General features: G+C 35.6%; 1 protein-coding gene and 1 non-coding gene across 3 annotated transcripts in view; one reads left to right on the top strand and one right to left on the bottom strand.

Annotated features, from left to right (window-relative positions):
• The window catches only part of PRKG1 (protein kinase cGMP-dependent 1), a 1,291,607-nt gene that overhangs the window by 1,070,827 nt on the left and 199,507 nt on the right, over positions 1-21,273 (bottom strand). The window lies entirely within an intron of this gene.
• LOC129399456 (U6 spliceosomal RNA) lies at positions 19,963-20,064 on the top strand. Its single transcript, XR_008627099.1, has one exon. It is a non-coding gene; the product is annotated as a U6 spliceosomal RNA (small nuclear RNA).

The following is a 21,273-nucleotide window of genomic DNA, read 5'->3' as shown; positions in this document are numbered from 1 at the left end:
GAGTTCATATACTACATTAGTCATGTATTGGTCATAAACTACCTTTGAAGGTCAATGTATTTCCCAAGCATTTCTGGATTTTCTTATAAGTCACAAGCCATTCTGTTAAGAAACCCTTTAATAACTGATATCTATAAGAGCTAGGAAATGGCTTCACCTACTCCATGAGGGAGATCTGGAGATGACACATTACCTGCCACAGAATCTCTCATAACATTTCGAATAGCTCACAGTCAATGGATAGAGTAACTAAAAGGTAGTTAAATAAGAATTGGACTTTAAAGGAAAATAAATTGCTAAAAATGTAGCAAATAGTAGTTAAAAACATTTGAGTACATGGAGTGGGGGAGAGATAATACAGTGGGGTAAGGTGATTGTTATTGCACACAGCCAACCCTAGTTTGATTCCTAGCATCACAAAAAGTCCCTTGAGCACTTTCAGGAATGATCCGTGAGCACAAAGTCAGGTGTCAGCCCTGAGCACCAGCAGGAATGGCACAAACAAAAGAATTGACTATGTGTGTGGGGACCTATTCTATTTTCTTATTTAAAATGCACCGGTAAATCCTGCTAAAGAACAAGTTGTTTGTTTACTATCTTGATGAGTTCAGGCTTCAATAGGAAAGTACCATTGATAAGGTGCTTTATTAACAATAGAAATTTATTATTCACAGTTTGGAGGCTGCAAATCAGAGATGAGAAAACCAATATAGCTGATTTTTTTTTTTTTTTTTTTTTTTTTTGCTTTTTGGGTCACACCTGGCGATGCACAGGGGTTACTCCTGGCTTTTGCACTCAGGAATTACCCCTGGCCGTGCTCAGGGGACCATATGGGATGCTGGGATTTGAACCCGGGTCGGCCGCATGCAAGGCAAACGCCCTACCCGCTGTGGATATAGCTGATTTTTAATGAGCTTTCTTTTGGGTTGGAGGAAGTCAACTTTCTAATGTAACCTTACCTGGCAGGGAGGCTTGGCAAGCCACCTCATCCTAATCAATTTTAAACTATCCGTGCTATTAGACACTAAGCTCACTCATGAGTCCTTCTTCTTTATGATTTAATATCTCACAAAGGCTCTACCTCCAATAACCATCAAATTATGCATTTGATTTCAACATACGTATCTAGAAGATAAAAAACAAAAGAAGTCAGTAACACTCCCTCTTCTCCATGTAAACAAAAAAGCAAAAACAAAACAAACATGGGACTTTTTCTTGGGGCTATTTATTATGTTTATGAGAGTTGAATTTAAGTTTCATACCTAGTGGCAAGTATATAATTCTGAATTTATATACATACATCATTTGTGAAAGTCATTGGAAAGTAATCACTTTTATTCTAAAGAACAGAATACCCACCAGCATCTCTATAAAACCACCAGATTTGACAATAAATAGTGAAGGAACCAAATTGCCCTTCTCAAACCCAAACAGTCTCTTAGCTATAGAAAGTTTTCTTCCAAGGTGAGTTCTTCTTCAGATGAGTAAAAACTAAGTGAACATGTGATATTTCTGAAGGCAGGATATAAACTCATTCAGTAAATTATATTTGTTTTCAATGGCATCATGTTTAATATTTGAGACAGAATAGGTATGGTATTTTCTTAAGTGATCTAATGACTAAGATAAAATCTATACACAACAGAAATTATGTAATTTATTCTTCCAAGAGTTCATTTAGGACATTTTATTGCACTTATTTTATTTTTCAATATTTATTTTTTTTAAATGCCTTCCCCCTATTCAGGCCTATTTTAAAGGCCAGAAATATACCAACCATTCTACTGTGAAATACTGGAAGTGCATTGATAAACAGAACATGTCTTCTGTCTTCAAGATGGTCATAATCTAACAAGGAACATAGTGAACATTCCATTACCCAAAAGAAAGGTTATAACTGTATCAAAATTTATCAAGCACTTATTTAAAATCCTTTGAATTTCAAACTGTGATTCTGGCAAATGCCTGTCTTCCCACAATGCTTGTCTTTTCCAGTAACTTCCACCTTATAAGTCTTCCAATTCTTCAAGTGTTAGTACTCATACCTTCAGAGATATTTTCTTATTCCTACTATTCAGAGGAAGTAGTCCTTGCCTTCTTTACAAATCACTAGATTCCTTTTTTTCTCTTTGTTACTTAATATCCTGATTAAGCAATGCTTACCAGGGAGTCTCAAAAAGAAAGAGCACTCTTATGTCAGAATCATTTGAGGATATTGGAGCTGGAGCGATAGCACAGCGGGTAGGGTGTTTGTCTTGCACATGGCCAACCAGGTTTGATTCCCAGCATCCCATATGGTCCCCTGAGCACCGCCAGGAATAATTCCTCAGTGCAGAGCCAGAAGTAACCCCTGTGCATCACCGGGTGTGATCCAAAAAGCAAAATGAAAAAAAGAAAAAAAAAGGAATCGTTTGAGGATATTTAAAAAGTAACAAAAAAATTAAGAAAGACTGGGGTAGTATATAGAAGAACCACCTGGATTAGCACATAACCCAGGATTAGCAAAAGAGCAATTGCCAGCTATCTCTCACTCAAAAGTCAAAGTAAGTTCAGGTGTGGCTAGCAACACCTGGCAAGAGAGTTTGCAGAGGAAGCTGCTTCAGAAGAGCAGTGACACCGATGTCAGGGTGTCAGAAGAAGAAAAAAAATCAAGTTCTTCCCTCTATCACTTCCTTGCTGGGACACCACTACAGTCACTAAAGTATAAAAATGTAGTAAAATAACTCTGTTGCCTTTGTGTAGGTCAGAAAATTATTGTATTAATATTGTGCTACAACATCAGTACCAGCTGATACTAGTGGTGAAAAGAAAACAAGCCACTATCAGCAGAGCTTTGAGTATAGGCAAACAAGTACCATTCCTGATAAGTTATCTGCACTGAGGATGCTAACTGTCTATTAACTCAGCACAGAGGTGATACCTCCCCTTCAACTTTCTCAGACTGCTGACAGGTACAGACATTTGGTTAGTTGTTTTGCATCTCTTTGCAATTTTATCCCAGAAAAAAAAAAACAAAATAGTAGGAAGAAGGATGCTTTAATTCAAATTGTCACCATCTGTTTGTATCTGTGATTTTGTATTATTCTGCATTGTCAGATATATGGTACTTCCTCACCTTCTTCTCCTAGGTCACAGTGTTTGAATTTCCTTTCCAGAAATATTCATGGAATAACTTTTACAAAAATCTACAGATGATTCTAAATCCTACTTGAGAGTTTGAACATTCTTTTCTACCACACCTTAATTAAAACTATACCTGTTAGCGTAATTGACTCAGATTCCATTTACCTCTAACTTAAATATCCTCATCAAATAGCTAGTGAGGAAAAAGCCCAAAAGGATGAAAACATTAGAAAAATTGAAGGACTGCATTTTCTATAAATTGGATAACAGCCACTGAATTATTGAGCTGAGTTTATGTTAGGCAGTACTCTTTCTTCCATCAGTGCTTTAATGCAATTTTTATAGACACTGTCAGTTGTACATAAAATTGCTGGTTTTTTTTTATAAGATAGCACTACATTTCAGGTTGAGAATTCTCCAACTGGTGCTTTGAACATTTTAAATTAACGTATGCCCATTTATGGGAGAACAGCTCTTAAATTTTTTGACCTGAAACTGTGAATTTGACTGCTTATTTGACTGGTAGATCATACCTACAGTTTTATGGGCGACAGGCAGTGCAGACCAAAGGCCTCCCTTTAAACTGTCAGTTCTACGATGAGATAACTATGTGAAAAATCTCCTAAGCCATACACACGAGAGGCCCTCCCATACCTCAGGAATTCCACTGTCAAGTGGCAAAGAAAGGAAGAGAAGCAGATATGAATATTCCAATTAAAACTAAGAAAACCAAAAAACTGCTCAACCATGCTAATCATGCATAATATCACCATGGTCATTATTCCCACTCTTTTGGCCAAAGTCACAAGTGCTTAAGGCAAACTCTTTACATCTGATGACAGAAAATTATGTATTTCATGAATAATAAGGTCGGAATTTGAAATGAAAGGAAAGGTATAACAAGGCTTTGTCTGTTTTCTACACCATCAAAGTTGTGATAGAACATTCTAGATTAATCTTGAGCTTCACAGGAAACCAGTTTAAAGTCCAATGCTTATCTAAAAGAATGATATAAATTCTCACTTCTGAAATATACTACTCAAGTCATCCCTTTGTTATTTGTTTTCTTCTAAAGTTCCTACTTCATTTCAACTGGGCTGAAGCACTGCAACACTGTCCCATTGTTGTTCCATTGTTCATCGATTTGCTGGAGCGGGCACCAGTAACGTCTCCATTGTGAGACTTGTTACTGTTTTGGGCATTTTGAATACGCCACGGGTAGCTTGCCAGGCTCTGCCGTGGGGGTGGGATACTCTCGGTAGCTTGCCGGGCTCTTCAAGAGGGACAGAGGAATTAAACCCGGGTCAGCCGCATGCAAGGCAAACACCCTACCCGCTGTGCTATCACTCCAGTCCAGCTGTGCTATCACTTCAACTGGGCTATATACTAGATAAAGTATACCAGGATGATTTAGTCTCTTACTGTTTGTTTTGAGCATGTTCAAATCTATTTCAAAACTGAATCTTAATCCTGTATGTGGTCTACTACAATCTCATTGTAAACACAACTTTCTATAATGCACCTCCAGGGATGCAGCTGCATACACTAGGATATACAGTTCAGTGACCAAGCACCTTCTGTGTTTGATTGATCTCCTGCAGCCCCACATCCCCAGGCCACCACCAAAACAAACCTCACCCCAAAACACATCATTGGATGTTTTATATTATTTTCAAAACTATTCTTTTCTTATTTTCTTTACATTTGCCAATATTTTCAGATCTTTCATGACTAAGAGTATTCAAAAAGTATTTAGGATTATTTTATAAACCACCTTGCTAAGATACTGTAGAAATTAGTCATATAATAGAAAGGTTTTGCACTCAAAATTTATCACCAAATCGAGAAAAGAATACAGGTGAATAATTAGAATACACAAGAAGGACATCCATAACAAAATCAAAATCAAATATAAGTATTTGGAGAAATCATGGGGGTATTATCTTCACATACATTGTGCATGCTATGAAATTCAAAGCTATTCCAATACAATTCCCATATCAGAGGAAAGTTTAAGCATAAAGCAAATTTCAGCTTCGATTCTACACAATTTCATTAGCGTAAAACTATACTGCACTTACTTGAGCTGTGGAAGAATATAAAGAAACACTTCCCCACCTATTCACTCATTTTGGAAATTAAAACTTTCTATCTGGATTCATACATTTTCAAACCCCCTCATTACAATAAATTTAAACTACTGTTCTTCTTCCTAACTTAAACACTTCATTCCTTTAGCATGCTTTCGATGTTTATCAAAGCAAAATACTAATATTTATTTAAATATATACACTTATTATAGTTTCTCTATATTTTTCAAGTAATTAGCATGTGTAAAAGTGTGCTACTAACATAACAGGTTTCCATCTCTTATCTTTTTTTTATATGTTCCTGATGAAAGTTTTGAGTGTTGAGCCCCTAATCCCATTTTCCCTAAAAGTCTGTAGTTGCTTTGTGAAATTTTGAAGAACGTGATTTTTAAGAAAGAATGTTGTATTATAAAATTGACCGAAAATGTGCACACTAATTTAAAAAGCACAAAAAAGCAGGTAAATGTAACATATTAGCCTGACCACATACTCATTTCATTTCTTACATTTTCCATCTCCCACTTACAAACATTTAGTCATTTTCGACGTCTTTCTGAACTGCCTCTATCTGAGGTACAGATGGTTCTAAAAGCCTGCAAAGATTGCTAAAGACCAATCCTATCTTACCAAAGGCCAATTTATAGTCTTTTTTCCTTGATAATAATTATAGGTATCCTCCCTACTCTCACTTTCCACATGATTATCGTTACTAGAGAATTTAAGGTTTACACTGCTAGAGGCCAGGGAGGTATCTCAAGGGGCTGGACCACATGTCCTTTATGAGGGCATATTGGGTGGATCCCTTGCACTAAACAGTTCCCCAGCACCACCAAGAGAAGCCACTAGCAAGCATGCAATATGTATCCTCTAAGAATCACCTGGCATGGCCAACAAGTAAAAACAAACACCATTTATCAGACAAGTATATTCTGTGTTGCAGTACAATTATAGACCAAGAAGAAAAGGCATAACTCCCCACTCATATGTAAAATGCAGTCACTCACACACACACACGGTATTTCTCTATAAATCTTGCATCTACAACTTCTTTCATAGGACTGGGCCTATCTTAAGTATTAAATAAATAAAACTGGCTAAAACTTAGCTTAGTAGAATAACTACTTCTGCATGTTCTGTTACTGTCAGCACATGCTCAGGACTATTACCACTTTCCTAGGAGAGACACAAGAAATAATATTCTTATATTATCATGGTCTTTAAAGAAATGGAACATTAACATAACTGTTTTCCTAAGTTTACCACCAATAACCAAATTTGAGTTCTAATCTAACCTTCAGAGGACTCTGACAATGTCTCCTGTAAGAACATTTTGGATAACAAAAAAGAAAAAAAATACATTCACTATCCTTATTTTTGTAAAGTGTAAACAAAGCCCAAAATAACCAACCTTGTCTCTGAAGTTGTCAGAATGTGACACTTGTTACTATAGGAACAGTGCAACTAATTATTCATCTTTAATGCACTTGATTAATTGAAACAGCAAAGAATCAGGAAATTGAAAACTGATATTTGAAGTGAAGTAAAGAGAGAATTCAAATGTAAGCAACATTAACCTGTCTCAGGGATGAATGGATCCAATTCAAGGATACTTAATCAGAGCACAGAAATAACTAAAATAAGTATAAATTGATGAATAAGATGTCCTCATTAGTGGCTAATAAGGCCAAGAATCACATTGTATCCATCTGAACAGCTGTTTGATTTTTTCCAGACTGTACCTTCTCTCTAAAATAAGTTTCCATCAAGTAATTTCTAACATCTAAGCTGAAAATCATGGAGTTTGAATAAGCAAACACATGAAGAGCTTGCTTTGACATGCCTTGACACTATGGAATATGATGCCCAATCTGAAGACACAATTATGTGACTTCAAACTATCAAAATTATGTTTGATGTGACAGAGGAAAATAGTCACAAACTTAAAATTAGACAGGTGAGATAAGGGTTGGGCTCTGCCGGGCTCTGCCAGCCTGTGCTCAAGGTTTTCTCTGGTTTTACTCTCAGGGATCACCCCTGATGCTCAGAGTATCACATGTGTTGCCAGGGATTAAAGTGTTGTGAGTTGTGTGCAAGTGCCTTAAAACCTGTATATTTCTCTAATCCTTTCAAAAAATTTTGACACTTGATGTTCAAGAGGGAAAATGAAAGACTAGAAGATTTTTAGATAGATATAAATGGATTTGCATGCAACAGAGAGTAAAAACCTCTCAGAAAATTTGAACATAGAAACTTGGTTGTATGTACCAAAAAATATGTTGAGGATTAGATAGGATGATCTTAAATATAATCTCATGTATTGACACAGGACAAAAATTACTTTTATAATAGCAATCACTCATCACAATACATCTAAGGTATAGAAAAAATAATTTGAAAGTAATGGATTTGAATTGAGTGTAAAGGTCATATATTAAAAACCAGTAAGAATAAGCAGAGAGTCTCTTGTGCACCTGTCTTCCCCGGGGCCCCTTGGAGGGGATGGGCTCCAGCTTCCTTCCCTGCCCCGAGCAGAGCTCCCGGCAGCCAAAGACCTCCAGAGTCTAGGCACAGCCATGCTCAAGGCCCCTCTCCACATGTTCGGACGAGCCTCACACATGAAGGTACCAGCAGAGGAACCCAGGTGTGTGGGCCCTGGGGCTGAGACCTCCAAGCCTGCTCGGATCGGGACTGGGCCTCTTCCACCCAGATTGCCCATTTTCCAGTAGCTAGGCGGTCACACCCAGGGACTGCCCCTGGCTCCGTGTAATCCCATCAATGGCTAACATCCAGAGACTTAAAAGCAAGCTCCCGGAAGTTTATAGCCTACTTCTCCCTCTGGGAGAAACTGGCAAGCTACCAAAAGCTTCCTGCCCACATGGGAGAGCCTCACAAAATCCCCATAGTGTATTCATATGCCAAAACCAGTAACAAGCTGGGTCTCATTCCCCTGACCTTGAAAGAGCTTCCAATGCGGCATCCTTGGAAGGATGAGTAGAAAGAGGCTTTTAAAATTTCAGGGCTAGGAAGAATGGAGATGTTACTAAGACTGCTAGAGAAATTTGGTGATCAATGGGATGATGATGATGATGATGATGATGAAGAAGAATAAATAGTAGGCATTCAGCTTCCATTTTAAACAATTTACAAAGACAGTGTCCATGACCAGCTCCATCAGAAGTGCCCCAGTAAAACTTCAGAGTGCTGCTTCTACTAAGAACTATGTTCTTTCCCACATGATCTGTCTCATGCTCAAATCCATAAATATGCAAAGGGCCTGAATTTGGTATTAAGCAGGAATTGTGCATAAATAGATTAAATATGATAATGGTAATTTAACATTTAACAAGTGTAATACCTTTCTCCTTGGCGTGTGATTGCTGCATTTTGTGAAGAGGATTTTATTTTTTTGGAAAGTAGGAATAAATTTGGAAATTAATCTCCATCTCAAGTGAGCATCCCCCTCCAGTTTATAACCATCTTATTTACAAACAAACAAATTAATCAGAAACATGAAGACCTGAAACAATAATGGAAGCAACAGTGTAGACAACCCATGCTTTCAAATTATAATTTGACACAATGCAAAGAAATCAAAGAAAATTCTTTAGCATTTCTTCGTGTCCTTGATCCTTGTCATAATCTAATCCTCACCTAGTTTATGATCTTCATCTTCGACTAGTTTATAATATAAAACTTGTCTTTTCTGGCACTTCACATGGTCCCCTGAGCACTGCCAGAAGTGATCCATAAGAACTGCAGGTTGTGAACCACAGGTAAAACAAAAACAAAATGTGTCTTTATCATAGATCAACAATCACCAGAGATGCAAATATATACTATTAAGGCCAAGATCCTATAACTCTTCCCGTGTATTCTATTTAGTGGCCTTAAAAGGTAGATCCAAAAGTTTACATATTGAAGCATACCTGCAGGTGATTTTGATGCAGATGAGGTGCTCCCTGAGTCATAGAGATAAAAGAAAATACACTATGCTTCATCCTTTTCAAATACCTACATTCCCCAAATTATCATGTTCAATTGTCTCCAGGGCAACTTCTTTATCAACCACTTCTGTCATTTAACTAATTATTATTAAATACTTGTCTAGATTAACATTTAACTGATAACTTCTAAGTAACAGTCTAGGCTCAGTCCTGTTCATTATTGAAATATAATTCAAGCAAAAATTTTTCTGATAAAGTTTTGGTGATCCTTAGCCTCTAAGCCAGTGGTTTTTGAACATTTTACACCTGTGAACCAATAACAGTTGTCACATTGGTCTGAAGAGCGGTGGTTGGTAGCCACTGACCTTGATGATAGATTAATTGATTTTCTTTCACTCACCAACAGCCCTGAATTAAGCTTTATTTTGTCATTAAAGGGGCTAAATTACATGGGTTGGTAAACTTGTGTGATTCTTCCACTGAATTGCAAACCTTTTACAAAGCAGATGTTTCCACCAAAACCTGACAAAGAAATAAAACTGAAAATTTCTTTCCTGGAAATTTTGAAAGGTTTTATTCAAGAAATGCTGTTATAGTTCATTTCTACAACTCCTACTTTCAAGCAATTCCCTTTACCAAATAGTGACATTTTTTACTTTCCTTTATCATACTTAATAATAATTTTACTAAATCAGAAGTAAATTTTGATTAATGAATATTTTCTCTTCTGACAAAATCATTATGATGGTTAAATATTTACATTTTTTAAAAAATTTTAATACAGATCCTTTCATCACATTACTCTTGTCCTCAGCATAACTTCCCAATTTTCCCCATCTTTCTGTTTTTTTTGTAGGCTATTAGGTCTTGAAAATAGTTGAAGACTGATCTTTAAGATACAACTGCAAACTAAATGACTTTCCTGTTGTAAATACTTATTCCAAACTAGTATTTAAATCAGGACCTCCCCCTTTTTTTTTGCATCAAATGCTAGAATTTCAAAGTTGTATAGAGATCCATTATAACTAATCTATTTAACAGAGGAGAAAGATGAATTTTAAGTTTAAGGAAGTTTCCAAAGGTCATGCAGTCCTTTCTTCATTAAATTTTTTTTCAGAATCACAACTAAATCTGATGCTTTGGGAATGCATACTTAATTTTCAAAAGAAAATAACTCAATTCTATATTACCACAGGAAAATATTGGATATCTATATATGAAGAATTAGTCTGTACATGGCTCCACTCCACAAGATTAGTTATTCAGGCAGGTAAAGAAATTCTAAAAATTAACATCTGATTATACATTTAGTGGCAATTTAATGGTATGAATTTTAACTACAGACTTTAGGAATTTCCTCTTTGATATAAGACACAGATTCATATTTCATTCACTTTATAGTACCAAAGAAGATCTGAGTAACCAAAATGCCTGTGGGATATATCAGATGTTCCTGGACTCATCAAGTAAATGAACTTGTTTCATAGGACTAAGTTGAGGTGCTAGATTCTTACTCATAGGGTTCTGACACTGATTTTTCTACTTATGTGACCAAATTACATTATGGCTCTCAGGCTTGGATCCAGCACGTTGAAATATTGCTCAGCCAGAAATACCCACCACTATTCGCATAAGTTAATTTCTCCAAATTACATTTAGTTTGAAGACCAATATTTCACTTTCTCTGAATAATTTGGGTGATTAGACATGGCCCTAATTAAAAAAAATTCTTAGAGTTATACCAAAGTATAATTGTGTTGTCTATTATTTATTAGTTTCTGACACACTGGTGTTAGTCAAAGTGTTTTAGCAAGAAACTAGTTAAATCTGAGTGGTGTGGCAGGGGAACGGGAATAAATTTAAGAACTTGCACATCATAAGTATTTCCTGCTATTTATTCATAATACTCCTGTCATTACAATACACATAACGGCATTTTTTGCTTTAATTTCTTCTGCTTGCATTCACACATTTACACATTATTGCTAAAGGGTATTTTTTTAAACAGAATACTAGAGATCTAAAAAAACTTTATAATATTTACAAAAAACCCCAAAACCTGAAAATCACTTTTGTAAACTTCACTAATACATCTAAGGCAAAGTACAGATTGAAACTCAGTTGGTTTGAATGGTTAAACAGAACAATACAATCTAAAGCCCAGCCACTATATTCAATGGTAGTATTGATGCCCAAGCAAAAGAAAGGGAAAAGGAAGCAAATTCTCAGATATTCCCATATTTATCCAATGTTTCTGACCATGGAACAACATAGCTTATCTGTCCTTTAGGTTCCGTTTTTAGAATGCCTTTTTATTATCCACTATTAGTATTTATCTCACTAATCCCATACACTGATTATTTAAATTAATTCTTTATTTTATTTACACTCTCTTCATAATTCTCATCCACCTTGTTAATCTCTATTGAACCACTTGCTCACCAGGTGTATTAGTATATAGCTTATTTGCCCAAGACTGCTTCATTCATTTGCTTAGACAACTCAAATTTAAGCCTCAATAAAATAATTCTTATGCACTTTCCTCTGTAGACTGGTTCTTGCATTTAAATATGATATTCTATAACATCTTCTTATTCAAATTTTTGTATTAACTTGGCTGACAAGAAACTCTTCAACTGTATAGTTCATAAAACTATTGAACTATTTCTTGTTGAGCAAGAAAACCCAAAATCTGTTTTAGACTACAGATATGACCTGAATACAACTCTGTGGTTTGTGAATTCAGTATCTAGTGATTTATACGTATACGTTCACAAATATGTGTATAATCAGTTAATTTGGCTCTACACTTCTATGTGCAAAGTAGGTCACACAGAACTAAAAAAGATCAAGAGATCTGGGTTTAAATTTGACTCCATTAACTACTGTTACTGTAACTTTAGGCAACAAATTCTACGACTCTGATTATTTGTTTCACCATCTGTATAACATCACAATAAGGCAGGATTTTGAGGATAATGCAAACTAATAAATAAATATGAAGCAGAGAACAGTGTGAAACACATTAGTTCTCAACACATAACTACTCGCTGTTCATACATTTACTCCCCCCCCCCTCTCTCTCTCACACACACACACACACACACAATTTTGTTTTTGCTTTTTGTTTTGGAGCCACAATGAGTGGTGCTCAGGGCTTGCTTGATCCTGGCACTACAGCCAGGGATCAGTCCTGAGGGGTGGGAGTAGGGGACAATACAGGGTGCTGGAGATGGATCCCACGTCATCCATTTTGCAGGAAAATGACCTACGTGCTGTACTATGGCATTAGTCCCAGTTTCCTAGCCCTTTAATTCTGCTCGATATCCATGTTATTTTAATTCCATATGTTTTTATAACTGCATAGAAGCTATCTGGTTCTTGGGCTGGAGCATAGCACAGCGGGTAGGGCTTTACCCTAGCACTTGGCCAACCCAGGTTCCATTCCCAGCATCCCATATGGTCCCCTGAGCACACCAGGAGTAATTCCTGAGTGCAGAGCCAGGAGTAACCCCCCGGAGCATCACTGGGTGTGACCCAAAAAGCAAAAAAAAAAAAAAAAAGTGAAATAAATAACTGTAAACTGGCCATTTATTGAGCAATCTATGCATTCACTATTTATAAATATGGGTTTTAGTACCATAATATTATAAAAACAAAATAAGGGTGTGTTCTATGAATATCACGATAGTAGTTACATTTTTCACCAATTTATTCACTGGTATGAACTTGCTTGAATCTTAAGAAAAAAAAATACCCATCTCTCTACTTACAAATACTGCTTCTTTAATCCCATTCATATATATTTCTCAATTATAATCCTCTCTATTTCAAACAGCATATATATTTCTTTGATTCATAGATTTAAAAAATAGTTATGATTATTCTTATTTAAAAAACTAATACAGTGAAATTTTGATATGTATTAAAACAACATGGATTTAAATATGAATTAGGGAAATATTATCCAGGATTCAGCGCAACATTAGAGTGATACTACTCGGACAACTATGTATCAGGTTACAGTTTGAAAGTATCCTGGATTGTCTGATATAGTTGCCTTGCCAGTAACTCAAAATAGCCAATTGACTTATTCACTACTAAAACCATCCCAAACATGAACTCTGAAGACATCTTATATATCTCCATTCACATGAATATAAAATGTTTGTGCATTTTAAATTTATTTTTAAAATATTTGTATTGTTTTTTAAAAATTTTTAATGAATCATCATGGGGTACAGCTACAGACTTACAAACTTTCGTGCTTAAGTTTCAGTCATACAATGATTGAGTACCCATCCCTCCACCAGTGCCCATTCTCCACCACCAATGATCTCAGTATCCCCCCACCCCCCTCTGTGACAGGGCATTACCTTTTTTTTTTCTCTCCTCTCCTCTCCTCTCCTCTCCCCTCCCCTCCCTCCCCTCCCCTCCCCTCCCCTCCCCTCCCCTCCCCTCCCCTCCCCTCCCCCTCCCCCTCTCTCTCTCTCTCTCTCTCTCTCTCTCTCTCTCTCTCTCTCTCTCTCTCTCTCTCATCTCTCTCTCTCTCTCTCTCTCTCTCTCTCTCTCTCTCTCTCTCTCTCTCTCTCTCTCTCTCTCTCTCTCTCTCTCTCTCTCTCTCTCTCTCTCTCTCTCTCTCTCTCTCTCTCTCTCTCTCTCTCTCTCTCTCTCTCTCTCTCTCTCTCTCTCTCTCTCTCTCTCTCTCTCTCTCTCTCCTTTTGGGTGCTGTGGTTTGCAATATAGGTATTGAGTGGCCATCACATTTGGTCTATAGTCTACTTTCAGTTCACTTTTCCCATCCCGAGCGGCTTTGACAAGCACCCTTTACTTGGTGGTCCCTTTTCTACCTGAGCTGTCTTTTCCCCCAGCATATGAAGCTGTCTTCCAAGCTGTGGATCAATCTTCCTGGTACTCATCTCTACTGTTCTTGGGTATAAGTCTTCTATTCTATTATGTTCCACAAATGAGTGTAATCTTTCTATGTCTGTTCCTCTCTTTCTGACTCATTTAACATGGTACTTTCCATGTTGATCCACGTATATGCAAATTTCATGACTTCATCTTTTCTAACAGCTGCATAGTAGATTCCATTGTGTACACGTACCAAAGTTTCTTTAACCAGTCATCTGTTCTCGGGCACTCGGATTTTTCCCAGATTCTCGCTATTTGTAAACAGTGATGCAATGAACATACAAGTGCAGATGTCATTTCTATTATATTTTTTGGCATCTATGGATATATTCCCAGATGTGGTATTGCTGGGTAAAATGGGAGCTCAATTTCTAATTTTTTGAGAAGTGTCCATACTGTTTTTCAAAGAGCTGAACCAGTCGGCATTCCCACCAGCAGTGAAGAGTCCCTTTCTCTGCACATCTGTGCCAACACCAGTTGCTTTGTTCTTTTGGATGTGGGCCAGTCTCTGTGGTGTGAGATGATATCTTATTTGCTTTTTTAACACAGAACAACATAAAGTTACATTACTAAATTTTAAATGGCAGATATTTCATTTGAGAATATTTAAAAATCCATCAAAATTTCAACAATTAGCATTCCATTTTATTCTCCTATATATCAAGGTTAAAAATATCTACAGAGGGGTTGCAGTGATAGCACAGCGGGCAGGGCATTTGACTTGCATGCGGCCAACCTTGGTACGATTCCCAGCATCCCATATGGTTCCCTGAGGACCACCAGGAGTAATTCCTGAGTGCAAAGCTAGGAGTAAGCCCTGTGCATAGCCAGGTGGGACCCCCCCAAAGAAGCCAAAACAAAAAATCTAGAGAATTCCTATTTTGCATCAAAGATGAAGTCTAGTGGAAGTATATAATGTAATAGCAATGATCTCTATTCAGAAATTATTTGAATAGCGATTAATGGAAAAGCTAACAGTGAGAAAAGAAGTGTTAACTAATTTATTAAAATATACAAACCATAGAAAATATGTGATTAAAATGGCTAATTTTAATGATGAAAAATAATACAACTGTACTTCTGTCATTGTCATCCTATTGCTCATCATTTTCTCAAGCGGGTACCAGTAACGTCTCCATCGTGAGACTTGTTGCTACTATTTCTGGCATATTGAGTACACCACAGGTAGCTTGCCAGGCTATGCCATGGGGGTGAGATACTCTTGGTAGCTTGCTGGGCTCTCTGAGAGGGGCGGAGGAATCAAACCGGTTCGGCCATGTGCAAGGCAAACGCCCTACCTGCTGTGCTATCGCTCTATCCCAATACATGTACACTTGGCATAAAGCTGATGAGTTTAAAACTATTAATTGCCTCTACTGAAAAATGACAAGGCTTTTCCCAAGCTGCTTGGACTTGGCATGAATGAGCAGGCTAGAAGTGCCGCTCAGGGGCAGCATGTACGAATGCTGAAAGGACTGAAAGCCTAGAGTCATTCCTTGGCACCACAAAACTTAGTATAAAAACACAGAAAATATTAAAAGTTTTTTTTAAATCCTCTAGGCCTGACTGACATAAAGTTACTAAGACAACACAGTGCCATCAACATAAGAAAACATTAGGAGGGCCGGAGTGGGTAGGGTGCTTGCCTTGCACACGGCCAATCGAGGTTGATCCCAGCTGGCATCACATATAGTCCCCAAGTAGCGCCAGGAGTAATTCCTGAATGCTGAGCCAGTAGAAACTCCTCAGCATCACCAGGTGTGACCCAGAAAAGCAAAAAAGAAAAAAGAAAGAAAAAAAAAGAAAAGCAAACACTAGTTAGCTGAACAGATAGTACAGTGGTATGGTGCTTGCCTTGTACACGTCCTACCTAGGGTTCCATCCAGGCATCCCATATGGTCCCCAAGCCCCACCACAGTGTCACTTAGTGCAGACAGGGAGTAAGCCTTGAGCACCACCAATGTGGCCTAACCCCCTCCACCCTTCCCCCCAAAAAAATAATTCATTTAATTATTGAGTAGATGAACTAAAAAGATTCAGCAAAAAGCTCCCATCTCTGAGGGAAAAAACTGCTTCTTCCATGTCTCCTTGGATCGGTCTTCACATCCAAAATCAAACTGGAGGGTAAGGTTCCTTTGCATTATTTTGAAGAATCCAAGGCAAAAGAACAGTCATCAATAGAAATCAAAACCACAAAGGGAAACTGATGGTCTGGAACTATTCTAAGTGCTTCATGAATATTGATTTACTTAAGATTATTAAGAATATTATGACCTACTATTTTCTTCAGTTTACTGGTTGGAACAAGAGATCCTGGGGAAAAAGGGACATTATCAAGATTAGAAAACCACTGAGTACTGTTACCTAGATTCACAGACCTTGCTACAAATTCAAAATGGCTCTAGTGGAGAAAGATAATGAATTTATCCTGAAGGAAAAGCCAAGTTTGTTTATATTTGCATGAAGCAGCAGATTCAATGCTGTAGAACTAAGGGGGCAATAATTTGAAGAAAGAAAAAGGAAGAAACGGAGCAGGCACCACAATGATGGACATAATGGACAAAGGTAGGCATATGAGATGAGAACTTGCAATCAAAATCAACTTCTGGTACTCACTCATTATATGCAACACAAGATTCTCCTAAAGACTTGTGTGTCATGAACAGTAAATACTATCTTATTTTAAAAGCCAAACAAAAGCCTTCTAAGTTTAGTTTTGTCTAAATATCATATAAACACATAACTTTGGTAAAGGTGACATCTGGTTTCCTCTCCTATGTAGAGCATTTTTCCTAGATTTCTGTAAATCAGAGTCACAGTGTATGCCTCAGAGAAGAGTTTGGAAGCCCAATCCCCCCTTTTTATAGGACTTCTTCACTTCATTATTGTCTTTTCCTAGTTTTTGTGGAATAACTTCATTCTTGCAGGTGGGGTGAGAGAATAGATTTTTCCCAAGTACTTCAAGAAACCTTTGATGTTTTATTTTAAAGGAATTAGAAGTTAACTCCTTTCCTTTAAAGGAACTAGAAATTAACATTTTCTGGTGATAAATTGTTACAATCTTACTATATAATAGATGGCTAAGAGCAATAAAGCAAAAACTCGGATACTTCTGCATCATTCATAAATAATCGAGAATACTTTTCAATTTTCCCCTTGCTTGTTTTCATCTCAGTTCTATGAGCAATTCCAAGCCTTGAAATTGCCTGAATCTGACGTGGATCAAGCCCTTTAAATACAGCGATTACATTTCATTGGCCTTAAATTTCTATATACTTGGGTTAGGATACCAATCACAGTCCACTTTCTATGAGACTGTACCTAGTCTCCCTAAAGTTCCAGGTTATTATAAAACTGTCACATTGAAATAAAACTTTTAAAAATTATTTTCTGAAGGACCATCTTGTCATAATTTAATCCATCAACTTGTTGCAGTTGTATCCTAGAAGATTAGAAAGTAGATATGCAAGAAAAAAAAGAAGTCATATATTTGATCTAAGCAATCATATAAGACAGGTACTGAAAGAATTATTGTCATCTATTTTATTAATGTAGAAAACTACAAAGTGAAATATTCCATGATAGTATGGAAAGTTGTTTTCCTATGAAGAAAAAGTATATGAAAAGCTTTATGGTCCTTGTAAGTTACTTACGTGTGTTTTTCCTTCTTTGAATTTGTGTCATCAAAAAATAGCCTATGGCTAGATGTGGTTAGTTAAAATTAAAAGACCCTTCCTAAAGAGGAGACTGAGGACATCCCATAGTGTATAAACACAGCTGGCTCTGCTAGCCCTTCATTTCCTCTTCAGTGTTTATCATAAAGTGGAAGAAAATGACATTTAGTGTTTATAGTCTCAAACTAAGTCAACTAGGAAAATTCTATACTCCTAATTTTCCATTCACATTGTACTAAACATGGGAGCAATAGAAAACAGAAATATGAAGAATACTGTATCAGTTAAGACCATGAAACAGATGAAAATTTAATTACATAACTTTCTTTTCGATAAGTAGCATAACTTCTGTTTCACAGGTCAAACGTATTCAAGAAATAAAACAGAACCAAATACATTTCAGATAGTTTTTACCATAATACTGGTTTCAAATAACTGAAAAGAAGCATTTCCAAAGAAAGAAAATTCCTGCTGTTCATTCTAAATACTATATACAATGAAGATATGTAGATGCTGTAGAATTATTATCTGAGAAACTGTAAAAAACTCCATAACTAATAGAAAAGTCACAAGAGATATAATTTATGTTGGAAGTTAAGTACAAATTTATTGATATATAAAATATATTCTAATTTCTAACCAAATCATTTAAATTTTGCTTGTCCAAGCTATTCACTTAAAAAAACAATCACACTCATACATAATCAAATCTTCAGATTACATGAAATATCACTAGTTACATTCAAGTTATTTTTTAAATGTACAGAAATTTTAAGTATTTTAGAGAAAGCAATATATGGAGGATATATCATTTTTATATTGCCAGCCTAATTTTATGAGTTCTTAACATATGTACTACTATTATTTGACACCAAAAATACATAATTCTTCTAACTATCCTGTTTTCAAGGAAAGAGTAGCAAATATTTTTAAATTGAATGGACCTTCCTCCATTTCTCTTATTTAAATGTGATTTCTTTTTTGAAATCTGTTGTTTGGGTTTTTGTAGGGGCACATTCCATTGGTGCTCAGGGTACACTCCTGGCTCTGTGCTAAGAGATTATTCCTAGTTACGGTTATTTTGAAATATTTTTTATTTATTTGAAATAAAATTTGCTAAAAAATTTTTCGGTTTTTTGGTTTTTTTTTTTCTTTTTGGTCACACCTAGTGATGCACAGGGGTTACTCCTGGCTCATGCACTCAAGAGTCACTCCTGGTGGTGCTCGGGGGACCATATGGGATGCTGGGAATCGAACCCAGGTCGACCGCATGCAAGGCAAATGCCCTACCCGCTATACTATAGCTCCAGCCCAAATTTGCTAGAAAATTTTTAAGTATTTTAAGTGTAATTTTTTTCAGCAGTTTGTGATTCACATTAAATTCATATTATCAATATATAGCAAACAATTTTCAAAGCATAATTAAATCACTACAAAAATAGTAATTATAACTTCTAACATAAATGCAGCTATGTGAATAAAAAGTTTTCTTTTTTTTCCTGAACACCATATAAAATCATCTAAAGACAATTAGAAAATAAGATCATGTAAGATTACTTTTTAGCAAAAGTAAAAAACAGGTAAAATCTACAGACCTTAAAACTTGTGTAAAGACAGATAGGAGAGATGGACAAAGACTAAGTGAAAAGAAGCACAGAAACTTCAATGACAAGTAGATGTAACGATGAGAGATCTCAGAAAGGGATACTGATTCCTGCAGTTCCAAGGCACATCTTGAGATGCAGAAGCATAAATGATTAATGGAATGAGTTATTCTTGCAAGTGTGAGAGGTCACTCCAAACATATGCACCACATAAAGAAGGTACATTTGTAGAAAAGTCTTCATGGCAGTACAATATCAGAATATTTCTACATTATATAGAAAAATAGTAGGCTGGAAAAAAAATAGTCTAGAAAAATATTCTGGTTTCTCATTGCAATCCATTCCTTTAATCCACTCCCTGCTCCCCCTCCTGTCCAATCCCGAGGCATAGCTAGATCAAAGCAGCAATGTAAGATCTTGGAGAGCGAGTGTTAATACAAATAAAAAAAAGTAAAATGTGATCTGACAGAAGAAAAAAATTACATGAAGCAAGTCATCCAGAAAATTAAAAATTTAAAGGAACCAAAAAGAGATAATTTTCAGAAAACATATTAAGAGAAATAGAAGATCAAATGAAGTAACAAAATAAAAACAGAATTAAATGAGAATTATAGTGCTTGGTTTGGCAGCACATATACTAAAATAGGAACAACACAGAGAGGATAAAATGGCCCCTGAAGAGTCCATATTTAAAAAAGAGAGAACTAAAATATTGGAATGAATGAAAATAATAAATACACTTTTTAAAAAAGCAAATATCTTATACATACACTGTTTCTTTCTTCCAATAAAAAATTCAGAAACATACAGTTCATAAGACTAGAATTCAAGAGGTTAAATATAGAAGCATTTTATTGAATACATTAAAAACTCTTACAGAGACAATTCATAAATGTCATCAAATTCAAAATTACAAAACTGGGAAATCATAAAAAACATGGAGATTTAATTTAGCAAAAGTAACTAAACAGTGGAAAATTAAAACAGGTTATTTTCCATAAAACATAATTAAAATGATGCCTAAGAATTTCTACTAGGAAAATAAAATACTAAGTCAAAATATTTTCACAAATTTCTAACAAAGCTTAAAAGAATAAACAATTTGAAGTTCATTCACTATTTCAGAGCAAAGAGAATAAATTATGCTTTCTAAATTATTTTTCTGGAGTAATCATAACACTGTCCCTAAAATGGAATAAATGTTAATGTACACATAAGGACACATGCAGACAGGTACAAAGAATTAGAGGTAGGCTCACTTACTCAACATATACAACAATTCAAAGAAATTATTAGGAAACAGATGTCAACACTGAAATATAAAATATTAAAGGCTGTTGAATATGAGAGGCTAGACTAATATAATCAGTCATAAAATTAAAATAATCTTATCCTATAGTTCTTGGAATAAAGTTGATAAAATGCTATCATTTTCCTTGATAAAAAAATACCACAAAATATTCCATAAAATGAAAATAGATATCCCCCAACAATTTTATGTTTAATGCAAATTATTTTTGTGTAAAGTCAAGCATGACACCTGGAGAGCAACACATATAAAATAACACAAAGTGGTGATAATCATAAAGAAAGCAAAACATGTTCATTTTTTGTAGAAGCTATCAACTATGCAAGAAAAACAAGAGACTCAACCTAAAAACTTACTGCAAATGATTTAGAACATGCACCAACATACAGATGCACACAGTTATTATCAAGAGGAATATCTTCCTTATCACATTTTAAAAAGTTAGATAGTGATTTTATTACATAATGTGAGAAAAATTTATAGAAAGTAAATCAAAAGAGTAAAACTAGCATTAAATTGAAGAAGCAATATTTAATCATATACATGACTACATATATATAAAAGAACTAAAAAAATTCATGAATTTTTAAATGTAAACATTAAAATTATTACCAA

Source organism: Sorex araneus, chromosome 11 (assembly GCF_027595985.1).
Source record: "Sorex araneus isolate mSorAra2 chromosome 11, mSorAra2.pri, whole genome shotgun sequence".
Taxonomy (NCBI): domain Eukaryota; kingdom Metazoa; phylum Chordata; class Mammalia; order Eulipotyphla; family Soricidae; genus Sorex; species Sorex araneus.
The sequence above is the reverse complement of the archived record's forward strand: the minus strand, read 5'-3'. Positions and strand labels throughout refer to the sequence as shown.